Below are 15856 nucleotides of genomic sequence, written 5' to 3' on the forward strand. Positions count from 1 at the left end.
TGTGATTGCATGAATGAACAAATGAATGGGGGGAGGGTGGCAGAGGGCAGTCTTACAATCTAGCTTCTAGCCGGAGGATAGATGCTCCTCCCAAGTAATAATAATTGATATGTTTGTTAGGAATTTACTACCACCTGCTATACTAATTGCTGCGGTAGATACAAGGTAATCAGACCAGTCATGGTCTCTGTCCCCATGGGACTCGCAATCACAGTCAGAAGGACAACTAATATTAAATCCCCACTTTCCACATGAGGAAACTGAGGCCTAAAAAAGTGATTAATTTTTTTATGGCACTTGTTAAGCATGTACAACGTGCCAGGCCCCAAATTAAGCATTGGGGTAGATACAGTCAGGTTGGATACAGCCCTTAGGGCTCAGAGTCCTAATCCCCAATGTACAGATAAGGTCACTGAGGCATAGATAAGTAACTTCACCAAGTTACCTCTCAGTCAAGTGGTAGCGCTGGGATTAGAACCCAGGTCCCTTAGACTACCCTATAATGATTCTTCCTCCATTTTGTGGACAGAAGAATACATTTTAAGATACACAAAGAGTTCCCCGTAATGACGATGATAATGATAATGAAAATAATAAATGATTTGTGCCCAGATCTGTCTGATCAGAACACAACATCCTTGAAAGCAGACTTTCAAATCGGCTTCAATAGTTTCATTCCTCATCCACAGGGGACAAAGATCAAGAAGCCAAGGGACATTTGAGCATGGCGTAGTGGATAGAGCACGGGCATGGGAGCCAAAAGGTCATGGGTTCTGAGGCCAGCTCTGCCACTTGTCTCCTGTCTGACCTTGGGCAAGTCACTTCACTTCTCTGGGCCTCAGTTACTTCATCTGTAAAATGGGGATTGAGACTGTAAGCCCCACGTGGGACAGGGACTGCATCCAACTCAATCTGCTTGTATCCACCCAAGTGCTTTGAACAGTGCGGGCACAAAGTATGCTAGAGTTAAAAAACAAAAAAAACTAAACCCATTTGACAAATGGTGAAATATCCCTTCAGGTAAAATGCTCACTACAATATCAAGTTTCTCTCCCCAATCTTACCCAGAGTGGTCGGCTCCCAGAAATGTTGGCTCAATCCAGCCATCGGTAGTATGGATTGAGCATCTAATGTGTTCAGAGCTCTGAGTGCTGGGAAGAGTACAACCACAGAACATGGAATGGAGAGAACTATTGCTTTCTTTAACTTTCTCTCCAAAGAGTTATTCTTTTATTCCTCCCATTTGTCCAGGGAAGGGGGCCTGGAGTTGAGAAGTCCATGCGTTCAGAGTCCCAGATGTCAGCATTTCCCCCCGTGATTGGAAGAATCAGTTCCTCGAAACGTCATGACACTTCCATAGTTAGAACTTAATAAATACCATTGAAAAAAAAATAGAGAGCAATCAGATAAGAAACAATCCCTGTTCCCTTTGGGCTCATGGTTTTCGGGGAAGGAGAATAGGAGTCATATCACCATTTTACAGATAAGGAAACAGAGACACAGAGAGCTTATCTCACCCAAGGCCATCTGGCAAAGAAGTGGCAGAGTCAGGCTTAGAATCCAGGTCTCCCGACTCTCAGGACAGGGCTCTTTCTGTGAGACCACCCCACTGCCCGGCGTCCTGGTCTCATCTCCCCAGCACGTTATTTGAGCAAATAATAATAATAATAATTACATTGTGAGTCCTTTGGGTGACAATCTTGTATCTACCCCAGCACTAAGTGTAGTGGTTGGCACACAGTACACATTTTGATATCAAGTGATTACAGATAGCCCCAGGATTGTCAACATCCATCAGGATAGCAGAGGGTAGTGGGCTAAGTGAACCTGAGAAGAGAACCCAGACGCCCAAACTTCCAGCCCTCATTCCTTCTACCAAGCTGATGCTCATCAAACATAAAATCCATCAGGTCCGACCTCCCCAAAGTCACTCCCCCCCCCGCCCTTCTCCAACCCCCGGCACTCAACACTCTCTGCTACTCTCCCATCCTTCCCAGCAGTATCCTCAGAGGAGCTCTCCTCCCTGCTCTCAAGTGCTCCTCCAGCCACCTGTGCTTCTGACCCCATTCCCTCTCATCTCATGAAGTCTCTCGCTCCATCCCTTCTCCCCTCCTTAACTTCCATCTTCAACCGCTCACTCTCCACTGGTTCCTTCCCCTCTGCCTTCAAACATGCCCATGTCTCTCCCATCCTAAAAAAACCCTCTCTTGACCCCACCTCACCTTCTAGTTATCGTCCCATATCCCTCCTACCATTCCTTTCCAAACTCCTTGAACGAGTTGTCTACACACGCTGCCTCGAATTCCTCAGCACCAACTCTCTCCTCGACCCCCTCCAGTCTGGCTTCCGTCCCCTACATTCCACGGAAACTGCCCTCTCAAAGGTCACCAATGACCTCCTGCTTGCCAAATCCAACGGCTCATACTCCATCCTAATCCTCCTCGACCTCTCAGCTGCCTTCGACACTGTGGACCACCCCCTTCTCCTCAACACGCTATCTGACCTTGGCTTCACAGACTCCGTCCTCTCCTGGTTCTCCTCTTATCTCTCCGGTCGTTCATTCTCAGTCTATTTTGCAGACTCCTCCTCCCCCTCCCATCCCCTTACTGTGGGGGTTCCCCAAGGTTCAGTGCTACTCTCCCATCCTTCTGTTCTCCCTTCTGTTCTCGATCTACACGCACTCCCTTGGTGACCTCAGTCGCTCCCACGGCTTCAACGATCATCTTTACGCTGATGACACCCAGATCTACATCTCTGCCCCTGCTCTCTCCCCCTCTCTCCAGGCTCGCATCTCCTCCTGCCTTCAGGACATCTCCATCTGGATGTCTGCCCGCCACCTAAATCTCAACATGTCCAAGACTGAACTCCTTGTCTTCCCTCCCAAACCCTGCCCTCTCCCTGACTTTCCCATCTCTGTTGACGGCACTACCAGCCTTCCCGTCTCACAAGCCCGCAACCTTGGTGTCATCCTCGACTCCGCTCTCTCATTCACCCCTCACATCCAAGCTGTCACCAAAACCTGCCGGTCTCAGCTCCACAACATTGCCAAGATCTGCCTTTTCCTCTCCATCCATACCGCTACCCTGCTCGTTCAAGCTCTCATCCTATCCCGTCTGGACTACTGCATCAGCCTTCTCTCTGATCTCCCATCCTCGTGTCTCTCCCCACTTCAATTCATACTTCATGCCGCTGCCTGGATTGTCTTTGTCCAGAAACGCTCTGGGCATGTTACCCCCCTCCTCAAAAATCTCCAATGGCTACCAATCAATCTGCGCATCAGGCAGAAACTCCTCACTCTCGGCTTCAAGGCTCTCCATCACCTCGCCCCCTCCTACCTCACCTCCCTTCTCTCCTTCTACAGCCCAGCCCGCACCCTCCGCTCCTCTGCCGCTAATCTCCTCACCGTGCCTCGTCCTCGCCTGTCCCGCCATCGACCCTTGGCCCACGTCATCCCCCGGGCCTGGAATGCCCTCCCTCTGCCCATCCGCCAAGCTAGCTCTCTTCCTCCCTTCAAGGCCCTACTGAGAGCTCACCTCCTCCAGGAGGCCTTCCCAGACTGAGCCCCTTCCTTCCTCTCCCCCTCGTCCCCCTCTCCATCCCCCCCATCTTACCTCCTTCCCTTCCCCACAGCACCTGTATATATGTATATATGTTTGTACATATTTATTACTCTATTTATTTATTTATTTATTTATTTTACTTGTACATATCTAGTCTGTTTATTTTATTTTGTTAGTATGTTTGGTCTTGTTCTCTGTCTCCCCCTTTTAGACTGTGAGCCCACTGTTGGGTAGGGACTGTCTCTATATGTTGCCAACTTGTACTTCCCAAGCGCTTAGTACAGTGCTCTGCACACAGTAAGCGCTCAATAAATACGATTGATTGATTGATTGATTAATTCCCAACACCCTAAGTTATGGCATTCCCAGTAGCTCCTTTAGCATTTAAGTATGGTGCCCTAACTCCCGCATCTAGGTATATACCCATTAATAGATTGACAGTATAGGATAAACTCCTTCTACTGCTCATTGTTGTCACTAGCCATCTCTCTGCTCCTCCTCTAGTTGAATGAATCCTTTGTGTCTCCCCTGTGAAAATGTGGTGCTCTTCTGTGCCGATTTGTATTTTCCAAGCGCGTAGTACAGTGCTCTGCACACAGTAAGTGCTTAGTAAGTACAATTGAATGAATGAATCGAATCCTAATAAATCACTGTGCTATTTAAATGCTTACTGTGAGCCAAGCGCTGTCCTGAGCAGTGGGGAAGAGATGAAATAAACAGGTCAGCCACAGTCCCTGGGTTGGCTGCTGTGTGACCTTGGGCAAGTAATTTAACTTCCAAAGTCCCTCAGTAACCTCATCTGTAAAATGGGGATGAAGATTGTGAGCCCCAGGTGGGACACAGACTGTGTCCAACTTGATTACCATGTATCTATCCCACTGCTTAGTACAGTCCTTAGTACATACTAAAGTGCTTAACATTTGCCATAAAAAAGAAGGGAGAACATGTACCCAATCCCCATTTTACAGTTGAAGAAACTGAGGCACAGAGCGGCACTTCACCCAAGCTCACACAGCAGGCACGTGGTGGAGGCAGGATTGGAACCCAGTTCATCTGACTGCCAGATCAGTGTTCTCTCCACCAGGGGACATGGCTTTGAGCTATCTCTGACAGGAATGTCCTCCCTCAGATGAAACCTCAGCTTTCTGAGCCCCAGGGGGACAGGGCCAGGCCTCAGAGCCCTGGGCACGGGGGGCGGGCGCGAAAGAACTGGGCCTCAAAATCCCAAGGGGCAGAACCAGGCCTCAGAGCCCTGGGTCGGGGGAGGGGGGGAGGGCAGAACCAGGCCTCAGAGTCCCGGCTCCAGTGTCAGAATCTTAAAAAGACTTGGATTTCACAAGCTGGATCAGAGCTCACAACACTGAGGTGCTGAGGCCATTTTTTTAAGCCTTTACTCCATGGATAACCTTTAAAATTTTGTTTTACTTTTCATTTACTGTTAATGAGGCTAATTAAGCACAGCTGAAATCAATTAAGACTAAGAAGGCAAGCTTAGGGCTAATTAAGAATGATGGGAAGGATGCCTCTTCTCTTTTTTTCTTCGGAGAGCAGCCAGTTAAGGCTGAAAGGACCCCAAATGGCAAGTTGCTGACCTTTGAGGGCAGGAATTTCATCTACTAACTCTAGTGGACTCTTCCACTTCCTGAATACAGTGCTTGACACAGAGTAAGTGCTTAGTAAATACTGTACATTGATCGACTGTTGATGGATTGAAGCCTGTCCCTTATAATAATAATAATTGTGATAATAATTGTGGCCTATTTAAGCACTTAATATATGCCAAGCACAGCTGCTGTTGTGTGCCAGAGGATACACACTGCTTCCAGGTTAAAGGCCACACTGCGGTTGCTTCTGTGTTTGTTTTCCTGATGTGAGTCTATAGCCCTTTTTTTGGTATTAAGCACTTTCTATGTGCCAGGCACTGTACTAAGCACTGGGATAGATACCATAATAAAAATAATAATAATAATTTCCAGCCATCATCAGAGACATCTTTTAGCGACATCTCTAACACTTTTAGAGACACTTCGTGGCATTGACTTACAATACAGGGTTAACTTTTTATTTTCCAAGGTGAGGTTTACACCATGTTATAATATTCTATTTTGGGCTTCGTTTTCTTTACGTTTCCAGGGTCTCTGTACCCTCCTAGAAGACACTTTCATCCAAAATTGGCCTGGTTTATTCAGAGTTCAATCTTTAACCACTTTGACCATAACCAGTGAGCTGTCACTGCTCAGATCTTAGGTGCATCCTGGGTGCTTTTCATATGAAGGGACGTGGAAGATGATGTGATGAGCCTGAGATGGGTTTGGGCAGGTACCCCTCAAGCGCTCAGTACAGTGCTCCGCACAAAGTAAGCGCTCAATAAATATGATTGAAAGAATGAATGAATGAAGGCGAACATTGCTGTTTAGACTGCTAACAACAGTAATAATAATTCCTCTGTGCCAAGCACTGTTCTAAGCTCTGGGGTAGGTATAAGGTAATGAGGCTGGACCCAGAGGCTGTCCCACGTGGAGCTCACAGTCTTAATCCCCATTTTACAGATAAGGTAACTGAGGCCCAGAGAAGTGGAGCGACTTACTCAAGGTCACACAGCAGACATGTGACACCTCAGTTCTTCCTCTGCACCCTAAAACTGGAAACCTGTTCTGTGGTAAGTCCTGAGGGGCCTTGTGTGGCATGTCCCAACCACAAGGCATTCTGGGAGGGGAGGCCGGAGAACCCCATGGCAGACCTGCCCCGTGGCCTCGGGTCAGTCACAGGCCCACAGACAAGGTGGCCAGTAGAACTGCCGTTTGTCCGATCTGACCCCCTCACCTGATCCAATTCTCAGCCGACCCGGCCAATATGGTAAGGGTCGGTACCGAATGCCTTCCTGTCCACCATTTTTATTTTCCGTGCCCAGTCTCCTCCCGCTCCTGTACTCCGACTGCAGGGTGCCACGGAGCGGAAGCAGTGCCCGTGCCCCCAGGGACCGGAGAGGGGAACACCACTGGAGAAACGCCGCAAGATAGAGGCGGACTTCCGAGAAGCGGCGTGGTCTTGTGGAAAGAGCCCGGGCCTGGGAGTCAAGGGACCTGAGTTCCGATCCCAGCTCCACCAAATGCCCGCCGTGTGACATTGGGCAAGTTGCTCCGCTTCTCTGGGCCTCGGGTCTCCTACTTAGACTGTGAGGCCCACATGGGACAGGGACGGTGTCTGACCTAATTCACTTGTATCTACCCCAGCGCTTAGAAAGGTGTTGAACACATAGTAAGTGCTTAACAAATAGCATAAAAAAACGTGTTCCGTGAGACATGTGACACCCTGGGCACCAGCACTTAGTACAGTGCTTGGCATATAGTAAGCGCTTTAAAAATACCATCATTATTATCGGTTGGTACAAGATCTGCAAGGGCCATGAGTGGTCACCCCAGTGGCCAGCCTTAAAGCTGACTCGCCCTTCATTCCTTGTCTTCTCCACCCCTTCCCTGCCTTTTCCCTCCACTCTTCCAGGCTCCTGGGTTAAGGGCCCCCCCGAAACTTGGCCACCTCTACCGACTTCTTACACCAACAGTCCATTCCTGGAAGCCAAATGGGACAGAAGCAGGGAGGAGAGAAGCGGTACAACTTGTTGGAAAGGGCCCGGGCCTGGGAGGCCGAAAATCTGGGTTCCAAGCCCTACTCTGCCACTCATCTGCTGTGTGACCCTGGGCAAGTAACTTCACTTCTCTGGACCTCAGTCACCTCTTCTGTAAAATGGGGGATCGAGAGTCTGAGCCCTACATGGAACAGGGACCTTGTCCAACCCGATTATCTTGTATCCACTGTGGGGCTCAGCACAGTGGCTGGCACATTGAAAGTGCTTAACAAATACCATTAAAAAGCAAACAAAAAGGGAAAAAGAGATGCAGAGGGGACAGTGGGGCCTGGGAACTGGGGAGGCCTCAGTGAAGAGCTTGAGTTCATTCATTGTTAAATTGATTGATTTGTTTGTTCGTATTTACTCAATACCCTCCTGGATGCAAAGCACTGTATTAGGGGCCGGGAAAGCACCGGACGAGCATTAGCCCCGATCCTCAAGGTGAATGTGAATGGGTTGCAGGTGTCTATAATTGAGTCTACTTTTCCAAATCCTTTTAATGATGGGCAGCTGCAAATCCCCTTCTCCTTAATAGCCCTCTGCATCTTCCTTCCTTGATTCTCCAACCCCACCCGCAGAAACCCAGTCCCTCCATTAGGTGTCCTTCAATGGGGCAAGTGGCACTGTGCCTTTAAAGCCCCAGAGGCTGCTGGGTATTTTCGTGCACCATTTTGTGACCTGTGGAGTTTGGTTCCTGGAGGCGGTTTGGTGAGCTGGGGCTGTGATTCTCCTTTGGTTTTCTTATCTTTTGTTTATTCATTCAGTTGTAATGATTGAGTGTTTACGGTGTGCCAAGCATTGTAGGAAGTGATTGGGTGATAGTCAATGCTTATTGAATGGGTGGTGCTAATAGGTTGATTTTGAAGGCTCAGAACTGACTTGGGTTGATGCCTTGCGGGGACAATCTAAGGCTGGGCTAATTGATGTTGACTACCTGGGTGAGGGGGTGGTTTGCAGGGGGCTTTGGTTTTTTATGGAAGATTCAGAAATGACTTTGGTGTATAGGTTTGTGATACCTGGTGACTTGATTCGGGATACCAAAATACCTTTGGAATTGAGGAAGTTGAGGGGTTGTGATGCTATGAAGTCTTTATACTATGTGTCTAGGCATGATGTTTGCGTTGGGGGAGAAAGGGATGGGGCAGAAACCACGGGGTGCATGGGGGTGCATGCTCACTGTCTCTGTGTGTGTCTGTCGTTGTATCCTCTTCCGTGTGCTCTTGCCAGCCCCTAATTAGCTAGGATTTCCTACTAAACTATAAGGTCACCAAGTCCAGTGTCCTTCCCTGCATGGGACCCTACGCCTGGACTGAGGTGGAAGGTGCTGAGCTTCTTCTGGAAGGCCCGCGAGCCCCCTTATCGTTCCCAAGGGGGTGCACACCCAGCCCCCATCCACTGGTAACCTTCCCACCGCCCTCCACCATCCTCCCTTGATTCATTGCTGCGGGTCAGTCCCGAAAGTGTGGGTATTGTAGCATCAGACCGTGAGCCCCCGCCATCGGGCAGCAACCAAGACCCCCCCCCCCCCCCCCGACCGGAGAGAGGTGGGATGGCAGTACTGTCATGCGCCCCTCCAGGGTTCTTAAACAGGAAGCTGCTCTGAGGGCAGGATTGCACTGACCCCAGCTGGGTGGTTGGGGACTCTCGGTTTGGGGCTTACCAATTCCTCTACCCCAAGATACAACTTTCTCCTTCACCCCTGTATGACTCCATTATGACGCCTCAAAAGCCCAGCACTGAGGTGGGGTTCACTAGCCACACACGTGTGGAGTGTTATCGACAAGTAGGGTGCAAAATAGGTTAACTCGGTGTAAATCGGCCGCAGGGTTCTTGTACCCAGGGTGGTGACGCAGATAGGAAAAATGACCCGGAGACATGAGTTCAGATAGAGCAGTAAAGAAGGAAAGTGGCTACCTGCCTGTTCACCTCCCGGGAGAGGTACGAGTGACAAGCAGCCCCGATCCCATGCGCACGGTGTCTTTTATTGAGTTATAGCAACATGGGAATGGGGCATTTGGAAATTTCAGGAATTCAGTTAGGACTGACAGGATGTTACAGAATTCTCATTATTCTCTCTTCTCACTGCCTTGTGCAGGATGTTGTTATCTGCCCTATGGCCTTGCATAGATAGGTATGTAAATTCTCATTATCTTCTGTTATCACTGTCTTGTGCAGGATGTCATCTGCCCTATGACCTTACATAGGTGTTACTTAATGGTTAATGGCCTTGAAGGCATCTGTTGCAGACAATACAAAAAGGAGTTGTTCGCTCAGCCTGCACAAAATGGAGGGTTACTGTCGGCACACACAAAATGGAGTCAGTCATGTCAAGTCCGCTAGTGGACAACAGGAGGAAACTGGATGCTTGTTTTGGGCAGGGGGTTGTGTCTGTCATTAAATTGTACTCTCCCAAGGACCTTTGTGCTGTGTGCTGAAACAGGATGCACTGACCCGTAGCACCACAAGTACAAGTGCCGTTGTAGCAGCAGACGCTGAGTCATCCACAGTATTCATTGATTACTGAGTAGATGCGGAGCACTGTACTGAGCTCCTGGGAAACTGAGTTACAGAGTGTCAATCTCGCCTTGAGTTGGAACCTAGTCTGTAAAATATTTCCAGATCAATCAATCAATCAGTCAATCGTATTTATTGAGCGCTTACTGTGTGCAGAGCACTGTACTAAGCGCTTGGGAAGTACAAGTTGGCAACATACAGAGACGGTCCCTACCCAACAGAGGGCTCACAGTCTAGAAGGGGGAGACAGAGAACAAACCAAAACATATTACCAAAATAAAATAAATGAAATAGATATGTACAAGTAGAATAAATAAATAGAGTAATAAATATGTACAAACATATACAGGTGCTGTGGGGAAGGGAAGGAGGTAAGGCGAGGGGGAGGAGGGGGGAGAGGAAGGACGGGGCTCAGTCTGGGAAGGCCTCCTGGAGGAGGTGAGCTCTCAGTAGGGCCTTGAAGGGAGGAAGAGAGCTAGCTTGGCAGATGCGGGGAGGGAGGGCATTCCAGGCCAGGGGGATGCCGGAGGTCGACGGCGGGACAGGCGAGAACGAGGCACGGTGAGGAGATTAGCGGCAGAGGAGCGGAGGGTGAGGGCTGATGACTCCAGATGACTCCTCCCCCGATGCATCATGGCTCCTACTTATATGGGTGTAATTTATATCTGTTATCTGCCTTCTCCTCTATGCTGTCAGCTCATAATGAGCAGGGAATCTGTCTGTTGATTGTGATACTGTGCTTGGCCCATGGAAAGTGCCGGACAAATACAAGTGACTGAAATGGTTGTCCTTAGCAATCGAGGTCTCTCCCCCCCCATCCTCCTCATTGTACACTCCTCCGTCAAAGAGCGTTCAATAAACACTACTTCTGTCTTAATGCGATACTGCCATCCTTCACCCTACGTACTCATTTACTCTGTTTAATCTCCTCGTACTGCCGATTCGAGCTTACCTTAGGTTCGGCGTGCGTCACTTCATGTCCCGACCTTGTATATGCCATTCCGCCTTGTGGACCTCAGCTTTTATGTCTGTCACAGGCCGGTTGCTTCTTAAGAGCAGGGGCCATGTATGTTACGTAGTGTTGAACTCTTGGAGGCATTCGTACTATGTTTTTTTCCAATGTCCATGCTTCCCCTTCTAGGCTTGTTTTGGGTAGGGCAGGTGTCTGGTAAATTTTTCTAATGTATGCTCCCAAGGGCTAAGTACAGCGCTCTGCACACAGTAAGAGCTCAAATCCTATCAACTGATGGACTGAGTGACTTAGATTGTGAGCTCCCAGTGGGCAGGGACTGTCTCTCTTACACCCAGCTGGCCACAGAGGGGGCTTAAGGGGGGGTGGTCTCACTCAAGTCCGACCAAACTTGGAGCGAGGAAGAGGGGCAAGCGCACAGGATCAGACTGGGGCTGGATAAGGCTCATTTCCTCCATGAAGCCTTCCCTGACTAAGCCCTCCTTTCCTTTTCTTCACCTCTTTTCTGCATCGCCCTGACTTACTCCCTTTATTCTTCCCTCTTCCCAGCCCCACAGCACTTATGTACATATCCGTGTTTTTATATATTTATATTAATGCCCGTTTCCCCTCTAGTCAGTAATTTCAGGGCCTTGGCTGCATGAGGAGAAAAGGCAGAAGTCCAGCTTCTTTCCACCTCCCTGGAGAAGCTTTCCAGACCAGCCCCCTCAGAGGTGAGACCCTGGGGCAGTGGGTGTGGGTGGGTGTATTGGGGAGGAGGTGTGCAGGGGTAAGACTCTGTCGGGGTAAACCGAGCTGGTTCACCCCAAGCCCGAACCCCCAGGCTAAGCTAGCTAGGTTCTCCCCTACAGGGAGTGTGAGTGGCAGTCGCTCTGTCTGTCTCAAAGTCTCAAAGGGGGTTGTTTCTTTTCTCTCTCTCTCTCGCGTGCTCTCTCTCCCCCCCCCCCCCCCCCCCCCCCCCCCTTGGTCTCCCTTTCCTCTCTACTCTTTCCAGTGAGCGTGCAGGGATCAGTCCAGCGGAGGGGTAAGGGCACAGTTGCAGCTGGGCACAGGAGGCAGTACCCCCTGACACGAGCAGGAGGGCAGAGTGAGATTGTCCTGAGGCCTGACTAGGTAATGATGATCACAATAATGCTCGTGTTTGTTAAGCGCTTCCTATTTGCCAAGCACTGTTCTAAGCGCTGGGGTAGATACAAGGTAACTAGGTTGTCCCACAAGGGGCTGGCAATCCTGATCCCCATTTTACAGATGAGGTAACTGAGGCACAGGTAACTAAGGCTCTGCTAAGGGAGATAATTATGATGGTATTGTTCTGCCCTTACTATGTGTCAAGCACTGTTCTATAAATGTAAATAAATAGAATTATAGATATGTACATATAAACACAAGTGCTGTGGGGCAGGGTAGAGCGAAGGGAGTGAGTCAATGTGGGGGTCGGGGGTAGCTGATGAAAGGAGAGGGTTAGTTGGGGAGGGCCTCCTGGAGGAGGTGAGCCTTCAGTAGGGCTTTGAAGGGGGAAGACTGATTGGCGGATATTGGGCACTTCCCCGTTCCCCATGGGTCTCACAGTCTTCATCTCCATTTTACAGAGGAGGGTACTGAGGCCCAGAGAAGTGAAGTGACTTGCCCAAGGTCACACAGCAGACAATTGGTGGAGCTGAGATTAGAACCCAAGTCCTCCAACTCTCTGGTTACCTGCACACAGTAAGCCCTTGATAAATGTGACTGATTGATCAGCTGTTTTTTCCACTAGCCCCTTCCCCCACATACCAATTAAACATCGATCAAAGATACTTATTGAATGCTTACCATGTGCAGAGTGCACTGTACTAAGCACTTGGGGGAATAGGGTGCAATAGAATTAGCAAATATGCTCCATGTCCATAAGGAGCTTACAGTCTGGTGTCTAAAAAACCAGTTTTTTGATTTTTCCTATTTCCACTTATTAGAACTTCAATATTTTTGGCCTCATAAATGTGATGAATGTGAGGCAGGGAAGAGACATGAGAAGGTTTTCCTGTAGGAACTGGGATTTTGAGGCTCTTCTGCCGCTCAGTTTGTTCCTTAGCAGATAGGGCATGGGCCTGGGTGTCGGGAGGACCTGGGTTCTATTCCCGGCTCTGCCGCTAATTTGTCATTGATTTCTATTAATGTCCGTCTCCCCCTCTAGACTGTAAGATTGCTGTGGGCAGAGAATATGTCTATTATATTCTATTGTTCTCTCCCAAGTGCTTAGTACAGTGTTCTGCATGTCGTAAGCGCTCAGTAAATGTGATTGACTGACTGAGACGGACATAGGGCAAGTCATTTCACTTCCCTGGGCCTCTGACCTCATCTGTAAATTGGGGATTAAGATTGTGAGCCCCATGGGGAACTTGGACTATGTCAAACCATGATTGCCGCCTGTGTACCCCAGCGCTTAGAACAGTGCCTGGCACGTGGAAAGTGCTTAACAAATACCATGCTTTCATTCAGTCAGTCATATTTATTAAGTTCTTCCTGTATGCAGAGCACTGTGCCGAGCACTTGGGAGAGTCCAATACAGTGGTGGGCAGGCACGTTCCCTGTCTACCTCCACCTTAGACTATGCCCCATGTAGGACCCAGACTTGGCTTAATTATCATCATCATCATCATCATCATTATGAGCTCCACATGGGACAGAGACAGTGTCCAACTCGATTACCAGATGGGTACAGTATTTGCCCCACAGCCCGAGTAGGAGAGAAAACCGGGATCAATCCCGATATTATAGATGAGGGAACTAAGTTTCGGCTCAGTGAGGTGATGATGATGGTGATACTTGTTAAACACTTACTATGTGTCCAACACCGTTCTAAGGGCCAGGGTAGATCCAAGCTCATCGAGTCAGACACTTCCCTGTCCCACAGAGGTCTCACAGTCTTAATCCCCATTTAACAGATGAGGGAACTGAGGCCCAGAGAAGTGAAATGACTTGCCTGAGGGCACCCAGCAGATGAATGAAGCCGGGATTAAAAACCAGAATCTCTGATTCCCAGCCCTGCGTTCCTTCCTTGAGGCCAACTGTAAGATATGCTGCTGGTGATTCTGTGGGCAGACCTGTCATTCTTTACTTCTCATTCAGAGATTTTGTCATACGGCTAGATCATGCCAATCAAAATCAACCAAGAATTACCCCAATAAAATCATCCTGAAAGTTCAGTTATAAACAGGCAGTAATTTAGGATTTATCTCGAGTTTACAGATGAGGTGATTGAGGCTCAGAGAAGTGAAGAGACTTACTTAAGGTCACCCCGCAGACCAGGGTCAAAGCTGGGATTAGAACTCAGGTACTTCTGACTTCCTGGGCTGTAGCCCCTGGACTTCGCCGCTTCTCCTGGTAGAGTATTCCCCTTCCTGCCTCTAGCTTCAGAGTTGTTGTCCAGAGAGGGAATGGAGCTCAGTTTTTCTTCAGCCTGGCCTCCTCTCTCATTTACCTATTTCTTTGAAATTACATTTCTTCAGTTCTCTCCGAGTAGAAGAGAAAAAAGGGATTGAATCCCCGTTTTACAGATGAGGGATCTAATGCTGTGCTGAGTCGATGATGATGGTATTTGTGAAACACTTACTACATGTCAAGCACTGTTTTATAAATGTAAATAAATGGAATTCTAGGTATGTACATATAGACACAAGTGCTGTGGGCAGGGCGGCGTAGAGCAAAGGGAGCGAGTCGGGGCAATGTTGGGTAGCGGTGGGGGCTGATGAAAAGGGGGGCTCAGTCTGGGAAGGCCTCCTGGAGGAGGTGTGCGTTCAGTAGGGCTTTGAAAGGTGGGAAGCGTGATTGTTTGGCGGACACTGGGTACTTTCCCATCCTTTATGGGTCTCGTAGTCTTCAGTGTTTTTTGGCTTCATAAATGTGAGGAATTTGGGGCAGGGTAGAGAAACCAGGACGTTTGCCAGTAGGAAATGGGAATTTGAGGGTTTTCTGCTGCTTATTTTGTCCTCTAGAGGATAGGGCATGGGCTTGGGAGCCGGGAGGACCTGAGTTCTAATCCTGGCTCATCGGCTTGTCTGTAACGTATTCATTTATATTGATGTCCATCTCCCGCTCTAGGACTGTATTCTTGTTGCGGGCAGAGAAGGTGTCTATTATATTGTTCTACTGTACTCTCCCAAGTGCTTAGTACAGTGTTCTGCAAGTAGTAAGCGCTCTGTATATGTGACTGTCTGACTGAGGGGGACATTAGACAAGTCACTTCACTCCTCTTGGCCTCAGTGACCTCACCTATAAAATGGGGATTGATTGTGAGCTTCATGGTAGACATTGACCGTGTCAAAGCATGATTGCTTTGCTGGTAGCCCAGTGCTTAGATTAATGCCTGGGATGTAGTAAGTCCTTGACAAATACCATTCATTCATTAATTCAGTCAGTCGTATTTATTAAGTTCTTCCTGTGTGCTGAGCACTGTGCCGAGCACTTGGGAGAGTCCAAATCAGCAGTGGGTAGACACGTTCCCGGACTACCTCCAACTTAGACTATGCCCCATATGGGACCCACACTTGGATTAACTATTATCATCATCATCATCACCGCCATATGATTCTGAGCCCCACATGAGACAGGGATTGTGTCCGACCCGATCATCAGATGGGTGCAGTGCTTGTCCCACAGCCCGTGTAGGAGGCAAAATAGGTATCGAATCCCCTTTAACAGATGAGGGAACTATGGCTCTGCTACGTGAGGTGATGATGATGGAATTTGTTACGCACTTTGTGTCCGGCACCATTCTAAGGGCCGGGATAGATCCAAGCTTATCGAGTTGGACACTTTCCTGTCCCGCAGAGGTCTCACAATTTTAATCCCCATTTTACGGATGAGGATACTGAGGCCCAGAGAAGTGTAGTGACTTGCCCGAGGTCACCCTGCAGACGAGTGGAGCCGGGATTAATGCCAGAACCTCTGACTCCCAGCCTGCGTTCCTTTTACAAGGCCAACTATCAGATATAGTGCCGGTGATGCTATGGGCAGACTTGTCAGTCTTTGCTTATCATTTACTAGATCACCCGAATCGAAATCAACCAAGAATTGCCCCAATAAAATCATCCTGGCGGTTCAGTTATACATAGGCATTAATTTAAGATTGATCTCCATTTTACAGATGAAGTGATTGAGGCCCAGAGAAGAGACCAGCAGACCAGGGACAAAGCTGGAATTTGAACT

The 15856-nt window shown here is 48.7% G+C and overlaps 1 long non-coding RNA gene across 1 annotated transcript; it reads left to right on the forward strand.

The window, feature by feature from the left end:
• The first annotated feature begins 7761 nt into the window (after positions 1-7761).
• On the forward strand, positions 7762-15836 carry LOC119923293. The gene is made up of 3 exons (XR_005448813.1): positions 7762-7896; positions 11288-11385; positions 15795-15836. It is a non-coding gene; the product is annotated as an uncharacterized LOC119923293 (long non-coding RNA).
• The last annotated feature ends 20 nt before the right edge of the window (positions 15837-15856 follow it).

The sequence above is a fragment of the Tachyglossus aculeatus genome, unplaced genomic scaffold (genome assembly GCF_015852505.1).
Source record: "Tachyglossus aculeatus isolate mTacAcu1 unplaced genomic scaffold, mTacAcu1.pri scaffold_169_arrow_ctg1, whole genome shotgun sequence".
In the NCBI taxonomy this organism is placed as follows: domain Eukaryota; kingdom Metazoa; phylum Chordata; class Mammalia; order Monotremata; family Tachyglossidae; genus Tachyglossus; species Tachyglossus aculeatus.